Genomic DNA, 17,026 nt, shown 5'->3' with positions numbered 1-17,026 from the left:
GACAAGGGGAACTCCCCCCGGCTTGAACTCGGGCTTCTCCAATCGCTTTCGAAACGTCCCCGCCGTGGGACTTTTTTCCTTCAACTGCCGGCCTAGTCCTTAGTATCTCGGGGTCCCCGTCTTTAACCTTTCGCTTGCTTTAAGTTGACAGCAAAGCAACAGAAAGTTAAGTTGAGCTAATGTTTGTTTTGTTTTCAATACGTCCTTGATTTTAAGTGAGAAACACATAGTTCCAACGATACGGACACAAGGGCCCCAACTTGAATAAAATATAGGAGGGGGGAGAGATAAACCCCGCCCTTCATAATCGATCACAACACACACACTCCATTTGAATGGTAGTGGCCAAAAATGGGGGGGGAGGCCCCTCAGAGGGGCTGAAGGGACCTTGGCCCCTAGGAGTTGGCTCCTATGGATACTGACGCTCCGAGGATAAAAGGCCTCGGATATAAACTAGTAGACACTTCGCGTACATAAATCGTTGCAACCTGCGTCCAGTTCTAAGGCTAGTTCTGTATAAAAACATAGCCCCCCTCCTTTACGCACAAACATGCACTGTTGGGAGGGGGGCAGGTGAGAAATGTGAAAAGGGGAAACCACAGATTGCCAAAATTATCCCATTTCCAACTCTACAATTCTATTATTCTAACCCCCTCTCACTGCTTTCTGTGTCTCCAACTTGAACACTTGCCAAACATTATTGATCCAATTGTGCAGAGGAATCTCCTTTTCCGGTTTCCAATGTTGCACAATTACAAGCTGTGCTGCAGTTAAGACACTTGAGCTAATGTTTTAATTTTCTTTCAACTGAAAGGTTATATTCCACTCATGCACACCATATACTGTATTTAAAGCGCATGGCTTCCCACAAAGAATCCTGGGAACTGTACTTCAACTCTCACAAAGCTACAATTTCCAGCACCCTTAACAAACAACAGTTCCCAGGGTTCTTTGGGATGGGGGGAAACACATGCTTTCAATGTGTGGTGTGGATATAACCACGTCAGGCTCCAGAGCACCTCAGATTTTTGTCACTTGTTGGCTTGGGTGCTTTAATGCTGAGTGATGACTGACCACCACAAGGATCTGCAATTGGGCTTCGAAGTGTGTGAGGTGCCTCAAAACAACCCATGAAGCCCTCCTAAGAATTCCACCTCTAACAACAATCCTATAGGTATTCATTTTCCAGACAGGGAAAGGCTGAGAGACCTTGTTTCCTGATGTGCCAGGCTGTGGGACAGAGGGAAGTTCCATAGGTGTGATGGTTCCACATCATGGAGTTGCAATGATGCGGAAATTTAGCACTTGAGTAGGAAGTGGCAACCCTACACAGCACATGATCGATAGCTGCTGCCAGGTAGCTGCAATTTTCAGGCAGCCTATGGAGGTTGCAGCCAACCCACACCAGGTTTTAGCAAAAGAAGATAAATAGCAGAAGATTCCAGATGTGGAGTCCAGTGTACATAATTTCCCTTTCCTAAAATTCCAGACAGGTGTCTTAAAAGAAATTTCTGCTCTATACAGCATGAAACAGCCCTGAGAGAGTAATTTGCCCGAGGTGAGACTGTCTGCCAACCCATCAGCGACTCTTGCATGGGGAAGTAATCTGCTCTAGAGGTGTATACGTAATTATAAGATGCCCTTGCAATGTACTTTACATTGGATCGACCACAAGAGCAGTCAGTGTCTCTATAGGAGAGCATCGATCCCACATTAGGAATCAAATCATGGAAGCACCTCAAGTTGAGCACTTTGTGAAACACCATCATACAGATACAGACCTACTTTATACGGTCCTTTGGGTTAATCAGAGAGAATTTGGGATGAGGAGAGATTATGTAAAATTACTACACCAACAAGAAACTAGATTGATTTACCTATTTAAATCCCTCCCTCCCCCCAGGGGGGGTATTGAACACTGAATTAGACTTCAATTGTTTTATTTAAGTTTTCTAACAAGATGGCTACTATTTGTGTTCTCTGTGCTAGATTTTGGATACTGTATCTTTAAACTTCCTGAATTGTATGTGATTCAGTGCACCTGTGGGTAGCCTTTACTGTATAATGCTACTAGGGTTCTGCCTACAGCATCTGCTTATTACACTATCAAGTGATTGCTGATCCATTGCTACCTGATGTACCTTTGGGGATAATTAATTTGGTATATATTTATTATTGGTTGTTCATATGAAGGCCTGTCATTTCAATCTCTGTACAGTATTGCATTTGAAGGTAATGTATTGTGTTTTATATCATTGCCAGCTGATGAAGAATTATCAATGAAACAGTTCATTATCCTGGAAGAACTGTTCTGTTTGCAGCTGTGCTCAGAATACCCTACTGCTACGTTCGGAGCACCTATCTAGGATATTGACTGTGGAAAGGCTTTTTGCCTCCATCTTAGTGATCTTGGACAGTGACTTACCACGCCTACTATTCTTGTTTATGGGACATTTATTTGATACCTATTATTTGTGACTGCATGCACATAACCGTATAATGTTATAAAGATTTTGTTAGTATTTATTAGCCGACGTGTTGCTTGTTGTTGTTTAGAGTGTTCTGTTTTGCAACACAGGGGATTTTCTTTGGTGTATTAGGCAGCAGAAGGGCAATAGGCACACCCTATCCACCCCTCTGCTTTCACTGCCACCAGAAGACATCCTGCTCCATTGCTGAGTTTTGGTGAGAGGGAGGTGTTCCAGCGCACATTTGTCTTCCCCATCTATGGGGCAGAGAAGACGAGCTGCAAAGCCTTGTGGAAGGAATGCCCCACTTTTGCTAAATTTCAGCATGGCGTGGCAAGGGGAGCTAAGGGGTGGTGCATTCCTGTCTCATCTCAGATGCAGAAATGGGATGGGCCACCCTTGGAGGGAGGCACACACAAACTCCCCTAAATGTTAAAAGAAAAGGGTAAAAGGTGTTCCTCAAATAGCAGGTCTACTCTTTGACACTTAATCAGTGTTCCTGCACATGTGTACAAGTGGGATTTCAGGAGGGTTGTAGTGAGGTTGCAGAACATACCAATGCATAGCATCTTAACAAATTTCAGAATTAAAGGCAACAAGGGGGGGGGGTCACAAAATGGCAGGGACTGCAGTCACTAGTAATAAATTCACAGGGAGCTTCTATAATAGGTGCCTGTATCAACAAACAAAATCCATGACGAGCACAATGGAAAGTGATGGGTGAGGTATAAAGTTTTCCAAAGTACAAAATACTGTGTAGAGCGAGTGCTTAGAAAATGCCATTTCCCCAGAAGCACAACCACAAGGGAAGTTGAGCGGGTGGTAAATATCCAAATCTGTAAGTAACGCACACTTATTGTACAAAAGACTGATTGTGTAGAAAAAGTCGTAATCTCCCTTCCTGGTCTTCCCTCTTTATTTCCATTAACCTACCTTTTCCATCTTTCATGCTGTGAATGCTGCCCTTTAGAAGTAGCCTGTTCGTATTTGTGTTGCACTGTGCGATTTGTTGCCAGTAAACAAGTAATAATAACCAATTATAACAAAGGGGCGAGCCGGAGTTAATGTTGACAATAGTTCATTGGGAAATTTAAAAGGGCTGCTCACAATGGGAGGTTCAAGGAACAACAGAAAATACATAGCAGATGCTTCCCTGCAAGTACTTTTTGTCTGCACAATATTATCCTATCCACACATCTGAAAAAGTTCACAAAGGCTGTTTGTTAAGGGTTGTTCAGTTGTGAATTTAGGGACTCCCTTCCAACCTCCTATTTCATGGAAATAATCACATACTACTAACATAACTATTTCCACATCCTGATATAAATACAGAACACTGATTACTTAGCTTCTACTAGCAGGCAATATATCTGTGGATGACAGAGCAATGTCTACATTGAGTGCAGTGGGACTTACACCATGAGAAGGGTAGGCATATAGAACTGCGGCCTTAAGTTGTGTACCCATTATAGCTTTAAATAAACATTCCTGCCCCTTCTCAAAGAATTCTGGGCGCTGAGGTTTGTTAAGGGTTGATGAGAATTGTAACTCTGTGAGGGGTAAACTACAGGGCCCATAATTCTTTGAGGGGTGTGTGTGGTTTGAATGTGCTTTAATTGTGTGAACGCAGCCCTTGTCTGGTGATTTGGGTCAGCAAATCTGTGTGCAATGCACCAACATGTAGGATCTTCATGCACATGCTTGTAAATGGTAAACAACCATGGCAAGAAATGGGGAATATGAACCTGAGTGCTCAATGCCAAGGAAGTGATTAACTCTAACAATGCAAGTTTTGTGTTAGGAATGGGGGCCGAATCAAGGAAGGAGTACTGTAGCCCCAGATGTTTGTGTGTGTTTAATCCCACACACAACCCTTTTGCATGCCCAGGATGTCACTGCGGTGAATCTGTGTGCAGATCATCTTTGCTCAGTCAGAGTGGATATTTTTTGTCAGGCTAGCTGCACTGTTCATCAATCTGATTCATAAACTCAAACCTTCTAGTTGACTAAATTGCTAACCTACGGTAGTTCAGTGATATGAAATAAAATCCTTACTATGGCAGATGTCATTCTAGAAGAGGCATTCCCCCTTTTGTCCCAGAATGAACACCTCTTTTAAGATACTGTGACATTCATCAACTAAAATACTCTTATCTATTCAGAACAATTCGTATTCAAATCTAAGCAAATTTGCTCATCCATTGAAACTCATCTGACTTAATTAATTGCAAAATCCTGTGCAAATTTCATTAGGAGTAAATCCAGGGGGGGGGGACAATTGGATTTGCTTCTGGGTAAACATGCATAGGATCAGGCTATAAGAGATTTATTTAATTTGGTGACAGTTCAGGTTTTAGGTGTATAGAAGTTTTTTGATGACTCATACCAAAACCAAAAACTACATAAGGCTATTAAGTCATTTTCTCTTGGTCATTTTAGTGGAAAATGCAATGGCATCTAATAAAGGCAGGCTAGGAGATGGAAAGTGAAATAATTACTGTACTTTAATTTATCCTGTATAATGAGAAAATGTTAATTTTCTTATCTTAAAGGAAAAACAAGGTGCCTGATATCATAACAGTGTTTATCTGATCATTGTTCGGTTAAATTCAGCAGAATACTTTGTCTAATATTCTGTAAGGTCTAGTAAACAGATTTCACTTTGTTATTTTATAGCCCATTGTTACTTTTGACAGTTTGATCCTTGTTACTTGCCTTGTTATGCATGCTGCCTTTCCTGCAAGGACGGGCTGAAGGAGTGTAACTGGTTCAAGGTCACCAAGTGAGATTCATAGCTGAGTGGGAAAAACTTCTCCTCCTGTCTCCTCCCTGAACTGCATGATGTTGCTTTAATGTTTCCTGGCGCAGCTGTGATGTCAGTTGACACCTGGTGCTATCAATGTGGTTGTTGATTAATGCAACTAAACTGTGGCCCCAGACCTCAAAGTCCTAAACTTGATCGGTCCCCCCCCCCTATGGCTAGCAGGATTAATCTCAAATAATGATTCCCTGCCAAATAGTTTTCTGTAGACTTCAGTAGCCTGTACATTTACAGACTGGGATAAATCTCTGCGACATGAATGAGGAAGCTGTATCTCTGTCCTCATGTTTTAGAACCCCAACTCCTATCATAGAATCATAGAGTTGTAGAGTTGGGAGTGACCATGAGGGCCATCATGTCCAGCCTCCTGCAATGCAGGAATCTTTTGTCTGACCACTGACCATTCTGGCTGAAGCATAGGAGCTGTGTTTGCTTAGTTAAGTTGGAAATCAACTATCTTGTAGAAACTACTACCAAAGTTTAGACTAGAGATATAGATATATACGCACACAGTTAATACCAGTCATACCTCATGTTAAGTCCGCTTCAAGGTGTGTCTTTTCGGGATACGGATGCCCCAAACCCGGAAGTCCCGGAACGGGTTACTTCCGGGTTTGGTGCACGCGCATGCACAGAAGTGCTAAATTGCGCTTTGCGCATGCGCAGAAGCGCAGGATTATGTCACACACCTGCGCAGATGCAGCGCTTCAGGATACGGCCCTTTCAGATTGCGAACGGGCCTCTGGAACGAATCCCGTTTGCAACCAGAGGTACCACTGTAAGGGGGAAAGAAGCACTAATTAACTACAAAAATAGCTAAATTCAAAATTTATTAAATCTTATGTACCGTATTTTTCTGTGTGTAAGACTCAGTTTTTTTCCTAAAAAATAACTTCAAAAATTAGGGGACGTCTTATACTCTGGGCCATCTCCCCCCATTTTCTTAATTTTGAGTCCCCCAAAATAGGAGGTGTCTTATACCTGTGGGCATCTTATAGACAGAAAAAGACGGATACAATCAATCCCTGTCCTGGATAAATCCAGGATGGCTGGTTTGGTTTTTTTTTACATATTCCACAGCTGGTTTCCAACTATTTAGTACATCTTTACCTAACTTTTTAAACATTATTTTCAGTTTAATTATCCCCAGCTGTCCCCATATTTTCCTAAGTGTTTCTTATTGTCGCTGCCTTCCAGGTATTTGCATACAAAATTATTGCCAAGCTTAACATGTATTAAAGCCTGCCTTTGAATTTCTTCTGCTACTATTACTTCTACTGCTCCTTGCAAGGCTCGGGTAGAGAATTAGAATACAAAAGGAGCAACATATATATAAAAAATAGAACATTTCAGAGATAATAGGAGACAAACAATACCAGGAGATAAGACAACCTAATTATCATAAACAGCAGTAAAAAAAGGAAGGTCATTCAGCAGATATCTCCACTCTTGGGAAAGCTGCAAACATTCACTTCACATAGCAATGTATATTAAATGTGTGGTGTGTAGGCAACCAAAAGTAGTTTGGTTTATTGTTGTATTATTCTCACTTTTCTATTAAAATAATGCCTGGAGAACATTACAATAATATATATACAATAGGTGGTAGCCAACTAAGTTTTATTCAGAATTGACACACTGAAATTAATGGACCTATGTTAGACATGTTCATTAATTTCAATGTGCCTTCTCTGAGTAAGACTAGCACTGGCTACAACTCAACATAACAATCGGCATTAATACATTAAAAGAGAACAATAGTGCTAGATATGCTGGGGCTGCAACGAAATGTTGCAGTGTGTGATGATGGCTTGTTCAGCCACTCGGTTCCATTCCCCTTCTCTCATCTTCCTCTTTTCCTATTATTCACAGAACTAAAATTCAGCTCCTCTCTATAGACAACGTTGGGTTGCAACAGCATTTTTAATCACGTACAATATCATCTTATTAGCAAAGGGGTTTTGTTCCCCTTTAATATTTGCATTCAAACTGAAAGTGCACACAACTAGGTTTTTCTGGTCTGTGACCACAATGATTTTTTTATTTTTTGTAAAGTCTCTGGCTTGAGGTCACTGGGTAATAACGAAATGCTGGTGTGCTTCCCGACCTTACAGTATTTGCATGAATTCAGCAACGTTTCCTGAATATGCACTGAAGTTTTTTCCTCCCCATTTGCAAGTTGAGACCATTCTGGGTTGCATCGATTCCTACCATGTGGTTTTCATACTAAGAACACTTTTCAGTCATACACAGCATCTGGTCCCTGAAAGGTTTTCTTACGATAAATTGGTATTCTTGCCTTGCTTCACAACGCTGGAAAAATTTTATGGCCCAGTTTACACATCACAGTAAGCCACAGTTATGAAATGCTCAGATAACTCCTGCTTTGCTCTTCCCCTCTAGCCAGTGGGAGCAACATTTGGATTAGAGCACATTTGAACCAGGGATCGTCGTTTGTTGTGCTCAAATATTTAGTGAGCCAAGAACAAACCTTGGCTAGATATTGTGGCTTGTTTGGAGCAAAAACAACCACAATCTCCAGTTCAGATGCAACGCTATTGTGATTTGTTTGCTCCTGCTGGTCTGAGAGTAGGATCAAAACAAGAGACTTCAACATGGTCATGGTAGACCATAAACGATGCTTTATTGTGACAGGTGAATGCTGCCTATTTATATGCAGAAGTCATAGAAAGTGACAGCACATATGGGTACAGGGGGAAATAGTACAGTATATGAAATATACTCGGAGTCGAGAGTGAATTTCATGCTCTTTATTCAGCTCATATTCATCAAGGAGAAGAAGAGAAGACGAATGGCTCTTTTCCCAAAACCATCTGCTTATATACATTATTTACACAATGGGCCTTGCGTGATTGGCTACTTCAGGGCTACACCTGTGGGCCAATTATATTGTGGATTGACTTCTGCCTGCAGCCTGATTGGCTGCTCCTACAGGCCAATCAGGTAGCAGATTCACTTCTGCCAGCCGCCTGATTGGCTGCTCCAGCAGGCCAATCAGGTTGCGGATTCACTTCCACCTGGAGTTGGATTGGGTAGCTCCCGCTGATTCTGAATCCTATTGTTCTAGGATTCAGCTCAGTACATAACAGTATATAACTGAGGACTGCATTGCTCAGGGTCCTCTGGCATTAAACTGGGTAAAAAGCTACAACTCATGATTAGGTTTCCACCAGAGCGCTCCATGGGCGTAGCCAGAGAGGATCAAATAAATAAATAAAAATACTTAACTAACGGACCAATTGAGTCGCAGATACCGTAGCTTAGTTCTGCATCCTCCCCCAAAAAACGCCTGCCCGCCCCCAACAAAAATCCTGGCAACACCCATGGAACGCTCCCTCAAGGCACAATGCCTTATCAATTGCCCTTGTTAAGCCACATACAATTGCTCTTTGAAAAGCAAAGGAATCAGTTTGACACCCCCCCACACACACCTCTCTCCAAAACCCCAAGGTCAGGAGGTCATCAAATCATAGAGTTGGAAGAGACCCATCTAGTCCAACCTCCTGCAAAGCACAGTAGTCTGCAGTATCTTTGTAAGGGAGATAGAAGTCTCTAGGGTTGCCAGACCTTCAGGGCTGACCTGAAGTCTCCAGGATTGCCTGGGCGGGTGGCGGGTGGGGGCTTAAATCTGCAAGTGGGAGAGGGTGTCTTTTTATTTAAAGGAGGAATGTTTACGCAGCTTACAACCTCCCATCAGAAACTGGCTGCCAATTATTGCATAGACTCTTGATGGGAGGTTTGCTCTCATCTCTGCTTCCAATTAGCATCCACTTCTGCAAATTATTGCACAGTATAGAATGTCTTGTAGTACCTTAAAGAGTTACAAACTGTATATATGGCATCGGCATTGTGGAAGGGGGTGCATAGTGAGATCAGAATGTGTACAGCATTGGCTGTTCACAAGAGCAGCCCACAACAAGCACAGGAATGCCTGCTTTACCTAATATTTCTATCCTCATTTCCAGTCAGTGGCATATTTGCTTATTTGTTAGACTTTGTCTTTGTTGTTGTTGTTGTTGTTTCTATGAGATACTCGCAGCAACTGTGGTTAACAATTAATGTGTCATGCTTAATTACATCACTGGGGCCCATCCTGCTGTGACATCGCCTGGGTCCACGCTACGGCACCCCCTACATCTCAGGTTTGGACCCTGAAATCTCAGCAATCCTTTAAGTGTCTACAATATCTGTGCAACAGAGGAGGATGGAGTGAAAACCTGAACAAGAAGGTTACACAGCTAGGAACTCATGCACCCATAACTTCCTCACAGCCCTGTCGTTGGTTGAAGAAGCTAGATTAACACCCCCACATACATGGACTAAAATAATGTGCAAGGGGCTTGTGGGGCAACAAAGGCTGGTCTGCCACTGCCGAGAATATGCACATTGTCCATACCCCACCAGCTACATATCTGTCAGATATAAGAAGCCCCTGCTTCCACAGCAGGTATTGACAAAAGACAATGATGGTTGGTGCCTGTTGGGACTACCGTAGTAGGGCAGATGTCAGGGAGGCAGCTAGCCCTCACAAAGCACAAAAACCCTGATCAGGACCCCCAGCAGCTGCTTTTAAGCAAATGTTTAAAACCGGGCAGATTGGATCAAGGAACTCCTACATCACATCTGTTTTGGCGTTTGCTCAGCTGCAAAACCTATGACTGGCTTACACCAACAGGCTGCAGGGGTGTGGGGATGGGGGAAGCGTCACATGGCTGGAGGTGTCCCTACTTGAGAAGTATTCACTGCACATAGAAAACTAGCATGGCAGGGACAGAAAGCTTGCCTTGAACCTTCACCTGGAGTTTAATGCCTAGCAGTGATTGTGTTCTTGTCATCTGCAGTGACACTAGATCACGTTGTCTGGTCTGCCGTGGTGGAGGCCACCCGCAGCTTCTTGACTTTTGAGAACTGGGTCATGGTTCCAAACCTCTGATCAAGTGTTCAGAGCAGAACTAGAAAATGGAAACTAATTGCTTCAAAGAAGTGCTAAAAAGAGGAAGTGATGTGGTTTGTGGGTTTTTTTGGAAGGAGCAGCCGATGCTGAGCTGGGACTTTCCCAAGCTTTAATGGTTTATTACAGGGGTGTCAAACTCAAATTCATCGGGGGCCGCATCAGCAGTTTGGTCACCCTCAAAGGGCCGGTTGTGTCTGTAGGACTATGTGTCCACTCTTTATTATCATAAATTTTTGTCACTGCATTCAATTATTACTGTTTTTTGTAATAATGTAAGCTCATTCCCGCCCCCACGCGGATCACATTCCTGCGTCGTGGCGCGTGTGTGGGAGGGGATGTAAACGAGGGAAATTTGAACAAAAGGTGGGAATTGACGGCTTCCGGGGGGGGGGGGGCTCAACTAAACCTTCAGCAGGAAGGAGAAAGCCACTGCTGGGATTAAAAACCTGCAGATGGAAAGAGGGCTTCCCTCTCCCGCCCTGCGCACACCCAAACCCCGCTAGGCAGGATGCCACACGCTGCAACCCACCCCATGCTTTGGAGAGGGGCAGGAACATGCGGTGCAGCGCCAACTCCCTGCTTTGCTTTTGCATCTTCCCTCCTCAGCGCCAGAGTCCCTTCCCCTCGCGCTGAGGGAGGGCAGCGGATTTCCCGAGGAGGAAGGCGGCGGCAGCCCCAGCGGATGTGCATCTTCGCCTCAGAGCTGCTCTTCCCCCCACCCGCGCTGTTGTCGTCTTCGCCGCCGCCTCTCCCTACCGGGACTGCAGGCAGAGGAGGCTTGAAAACCTCCCCCCCCCCAAAAAAATTCCCCTCCCACCTACTCAAACCGCGAGGCGACTCCATCTGGAGCCCTACATCACGAGGGGCTGAGAGGAGGCGGCGGCAGAGCAGGAAGAGCAGGAACCCGTGCCGTCGCCGTCACCTCCCTCCCGGCCGCCCCCCGGGGAGCAGCTCCGCCAGAACTGAGCAAAAGCCAGGCACCCTCCCGAGTGTCTATGAGGAGAAAACGGGGGAAGAGGGAAGAGAAACCTGGCTCCATCAAGCGAGCGGCTGTTGCGCTTCGCCTACTTCCCCCTCAGGCTCACTCCACGTCCCTTTCGCCCGCTCGCTCGCCCACCTCCCGGATGCAGCCGAGGAGAGGAAGGGAAGCGGCGGGCGGCGGCTCCCCAGTGCCGCCTCACTCACTCTCGGAGACAACAGCAAAGCCCGCCAAAAAAAAATCCAGCGCTGCTCCGTCCCGGCACCAACTCAACTTTGCCGGCGGCGCCTGTAGGGCTTTCCTACCTCCTCGGCGGGCTTCCTCCTCCTCCTGCATCTCACTTCCCCGTCTGGCCGCTGTGCCACCGCCTCCCTCAGCCTCATTCGAAATTGAAATTCCCTGGCCAAGGCCGTCAGCGCGGCTCCAGCGCCCCGGCCTCCGCCTGCAGCCCCGCCCCGGTTTTGACCCACAGCCAATCGCAGGCTCCAGAACTACTGTCAGCGGCCATTGTCAGCGGCGGCTACGCGGGCCACATGACGAGGTCTGGCGGGCCGGATTAGGCCCCCGGGCCTTGTGTTTGACACCCGTGGTTTATTACATCAGAATCCAATTATTTGGAAAGCACAGTGCCAGCCCCCTCCCTCTTTTTTTTTTTTGCCCGGAAAACCTTCAGCCGTGTGATGTTTCCTCCTCTCTGCAGAGAAGAAGTGCTCTTGGGAAAAGTTGGCCGTGTTTCACAGCTGTGATGTCACACTGAATAACAAAATGAAAACAGTAGAATTTCTGTTCCAAGCACTGGGGAAGACCTGAGCTGCCCAGAGGAATCGGAGAAGAAAATGATACCAGTTCTCTCTCTAATCATACAGTACCGGAACTTTTGAAATATCCCACGGAGACTCCCATCACCAGCTGATATCCACATAAATAACATTGTTGGAACTTTCTCTTTTTCATTCCATACAGATGCAGTGAATTCCTCAATTTCTCATCCAAACCTAAGAGTCCTGCTGGATTAGGCCAATGCTCTACAGTGGAACCTCGGTTTATGAACACCTCGGTTTATGAATTTTCGGTTTACGAATGCTGCAGACCAATCTGGAACAGATTAATTCATTTTCCATTACTTTCAATGGGAAAGTTCGCTTCAGTTTATGAACGCTTCAGTTTATGAACAGACTTCTGGAACCAATTACACCTATGCTTCAGTTTATGAACGCTTCAGTTTAAGTACTCCGTGGACCTGTCTGGAACGGATTAATCTACTTTCCATTACTTTCAATAGGAAAGTTCTCTTCAGTTTATGAACGCTTCAGTTTAAGTACTCCGCGGACTGTCTGGAACAGATTAATCCACTTTCCATTATTTTCAATGGGAAAGTTCGCTTCAGTTTATGAACGCTTCAGTTTATGAACAGACTTCTGGAACCAATTACACCTATGCTTCAGTTTATGAACGCTTCAGTTTAAGTACTCCGTGGACCCGTCTGGAACGGATTAATCCACTTTCCATTACTTTCAATAGGAAAGTTCTCTTCAGTTTATGAACGCTTCAGTTTAAGTACTCCGCGGACTGTCTGGAACAGATTAATCCACTTTCCATTATTTTCAATGGGAAAGTTCGCTTCAGTTTATGAACGCTTCAGTTTATGAACAGACTTCCGGAACCAATTGTGTTCATAAACCGAGGTACCACTGTATCTTGTCCAGCAACAACACTCACCACACTTTTGATTCCCAGCAACTGGAATTCAGAGGCATATTGCATACCCTCCAACATTTCTCCAAAGAAAATAAGGGTTTTTCTACTATACCCTCCAGCATTTCTCCAATGAAAATAGGGACGTCCTAAGAAAAAGTGGGACATTTCAGGGTCAAATCAGAAACCAGGACGGCTTCTGTAAATCTGGTACTCTCCTTGGAAAATAGGGGCACTTGTGATATTGCCTTCCACCAGTGGTGGCACCAGAAAAAAGTTTCCGGGGGACACAGATGGGGCAAAGTGTATTTCTAGGTGGGTGAGCTGTTACAGTCATTTATTTATCTCACAGCTAACCTGCCACAAAAAATATATATGCTAGAAGTTGATATAAATTATGTCTCCTAATATTGTAAAAAAAATGCATACTTTTTTACTTGTTACTGTATAAGTTATGTTGGATATTATGCTGGAAATCAATTAAAATATTGCTTAAAAATGAAACTTTGTATAAAAATAATATATTGTCCTACTAGGGAAGCTTTTAATGTTTGATGGATTTCTGTATTTTAATATTTTGTTGGAAGCCGCCCAGAGTGGCTGGGGGAACCCGGCCAGATGGGTGGGGTATGAATAATAAATAACTACTACTACTACTACTACTACTACTATTTATGCCTTGACGAGCAAATGTGTTGAGGTATATCTGGGTGTATGCACCAAATTGGGTCTTTGACCAGGGTGAAATAAAGCCTAGTTTCGCCCCTGGCCTTTCTTCCCTGGCAGGGAGCAGGGCACCATTTTGTGGTTCGCCTCAGGTGCCAAAATGTCTTGGGCCCTGGACTCCAAGAAAATACACATTGCTGGATGTGCGGACACCTTTTTGGAGTGCTGTAAACCCATTATGCCCATGTCGTCCCTGTTGCGCACCATTCGTCAATCAAAAGGACATTATGCTGGAACAGTTGCAATCTGTTTTGTGCCAATGGTGCACTTCTCAAGTGTTTGCTGCCTACATGCGTGCACAGAGAGCACTTTCTCAGGCTACATCCTATTGGGGCAGTGCCACTCTTCCTTCCCGTGTTTAATTTGTCTATGTATGAAATAGGCAAAATAGGAAGCAGCACAGTATCTTAGCTACCTCTGTAACCTGATATAAATATCCTCTGTACATCAGTGTTTCAACACACCTGTTTCCAGCCCCTCTCTTTTGAAAGACAGTGAATTTTATTTTTTCAAACCTATGGAAACACTAATTGAGGGGAAGGGGATAGAGAAAACTGCTGCGTACTGGTTTGTAAACACACCCACCATGTGTGCAGACAACAGGACAGTAGCTGCCACTTTGGACAGCATTATCATGTGACAATGTGTCCAACTGTAAACGGCTGTGTACAAAATCACACTGTGATAAAATAGCCTCTGTGCGTTTTAAAGGCTACCTGTGTACATAGCCTGCAAACCATCTCATGCTGGAGGACCCTTCACATACTGAAGACTCAGCAAAACAAGAACTTGCTGTTGAGCACAGTCTGACTAATATCCACAGATCACTGGCTGCCGGGTATTCCCCTACATGATTTTTTTTTTCTCAAGCTTAAACTGGGAAGTCATTTCTATTCTGGGTGTTGGGTGGATTAGATTAAGATGGTAGATAAATCTGTGCCAACTAACTTCTGCCGTGAGCATAAAAAAAAGAGATGGACTTTCCATGGTTTAATTAATAGCAAAATATGTTAAATAACACGGCAGCATTCAGAGAACCTCAAGAACTGCTTTAGTGAGTCATTTGTTACAAGACATTAGCAGTAGGGAACCTGCACCCCTGTTGTTGGTCTACAGCAGGCATCCCCAAACTGTGGCCCTCCAGATGTTTTGGCCTACAACTCCCATGATCCCTAGCTAACAGGACCAGTGGTCAGGGATGATGGGAATTGTAGTCCAAAACATCTGGAGGGCCGAAGTTTGGGGATGCCTGGTCTACAGCTCAGTGAAGAGTCCAGCAACCATTGACCATGCTGCCTGATGGGAACTGAAATGCAACAACATTAGAGGTACCACACCCCTACAATAAACGCACCTGGGCGGGGGGGGGGGGTTGGACTGATGTGGGAGGCGGTAAAGTTTCAATACTAAATAAATTCATTGAACTATTAGAATCAGTTGGAAATAAATTGGGTCAAGCTGCAAACATCAAAGCCATGTGTACAGCTGCTCTGATAATGTTTATGAAACCCCAAGCCTGATATGGAATTCCCAATATATTTGTAGAAAGGAAAACTTGCTGTCCTCAATGGGAAACAGCATTGGATATACTGTACTCAGTATTTCTCTTTCAGAGACAACCAGAAAGAGGTGGGCCTCTAAATCACTCCCTAGAGATGTACATGTAGACATCTGAGGAGATGGGGCCACTGCCACATCAGAAGTACATAAACAAGAAAACGTATACATTTAAAGAGTTGAAGCAACTTCACATTTATACATTAGCATACTTAACCATCCTCTCTTACTCTCACACACCCCAGTATAATAATAATACCAATTGTTGTAAGATAGTTACTAACAGAAAATAGATTAAGGCAAAAAGCCAAAACCTCTTAGCCAAGCTTCACCTGCAAGCCAAAGCGGGAAGTTCATCCATTCAGAAATCCAATTATATATTTCAATGGTGGGCAGTTATTCTACTGAATCTTGTGAGAACAGTTTCATCCAGTATTATGCAAAGCTTACATGTTTGCATCTGTATTTCCTTTTGTTGTTATTAGTATTATTGTTGTGTGTTTTTACATTTGTGCTTGAATATCTTAAAATGAGACCAGGGTTATATACATACAGGAGTGGTCCATCAGATGTTGCTTGACTACAACACTAATCACCCTTGACTAGTTGGGGCTGATGGGAGTTAAGAGTCCACGAGTGGAGGACCATAGTATCCCCATCACAGCCACATGGCAATCACAGTGATTATACTACAGGGGATAAAAATCAACTTTCTCACATGTAAAATAAAAACATATCTGGGGCTAGAAAAATGAAATGTCCCTATAACGTAAGACTAGGGTGGCCAGACTCAATAGGGGACAGGACTTCTGTGCCTTTAATTGCCCTGCTCTCTTTTGAGTCTGGAAACCTTAAAGAGAAACCAGCAGACCCTTTGCTTGGAAATTAAACAAAGAGTCTGCTGTTTTCTCTTTAAGGTTTCCAGACTCAAAAGAGAGCAGGGCAATTAAAGGCACAGAAGTCCTGTCCTCTATTGATTCTGGCAACCCTACCTACCGTAAGACCCACCTGGGTTGTTTGCAGTGTTTTAACAGCTGGACACTTCCTATATTGAAAGCTACTTGTGCAGAAAGGTCTTTAAAATTGCTACTAAGTGCATAATAGATTTGCCACCTAGTGACAACAAAGAAATATGACATCAAGATAAAGAGGCATCGGTCCCTGCTCCTGCCAACCTAGCAGTTTGAAAGTGCAAGTAGATAAATAGGTACCACTCCGGCGGGAAGGTAAAGGCTTAGTCATGCTGGCCACATGACCTAGAAGCTGTACACCGGCTCCCTCGGCCAGTAAAACGAGATGAGCGCCGCAACCCCAGAGTCGTCCGCGACTGGACCTAATGGTCAGGGGTCCCTTTACCTTTACCGTACATTTTAGAGCAAGACTTCCCAGATTGTAGGGACTGATTTCCTATGGTGTGGGAGCAGGAGGGATGAGAGTGTGGGAGTGTCAGGAGTATGGGCAGGAGTCAGGCTCTGGGGCCTGTAGTGCTTTGCAGGACTGGGGCCTGCCTCAGCTTGTGCTGGAGAAGCAAGGAGTGGTCACTCAGGTGAGGCCACTTGATACCTCACTGCACCTGGTGGCAGGAGCTGGGAGGGATAAAAGCCCAGCATTTCCCTTCAGCTCTTTGCCACAGCAACGCTATCCCTGCCTGGTTGCATCTGGCCTCCTGCTCCTTGGACCCTTGCCTTGCTGCCGCCTTGCTTCTTGTTCCTGGATCCTCCGCCTTGCTCCTTGCTCCTTGGACCCTTGCTTCGCCTTCGCCTTGCTCTTGCCCCATGGACCTTCGCCTTGCTTCTTGTTCCTGG

Source organism: Zootoca vivipara, chromosome 7 (genome assembly GCF_963506605.1).
Source record: "Zootoca vivipara chromosome 7, rZooViv1.1, whole genome shotgun sequence".
Classification (NCBI taxonomy): Eukaryota; Metazoa; Chordata; class Lepidosauria; order Squamata; family Lacertidae; genus Zootoca; species Zootoca vivipara.
The sequence above is the reverse complement of the archived record's forward strand: the minus strand, read 5'-3'. Positions refer to the sequence as shown.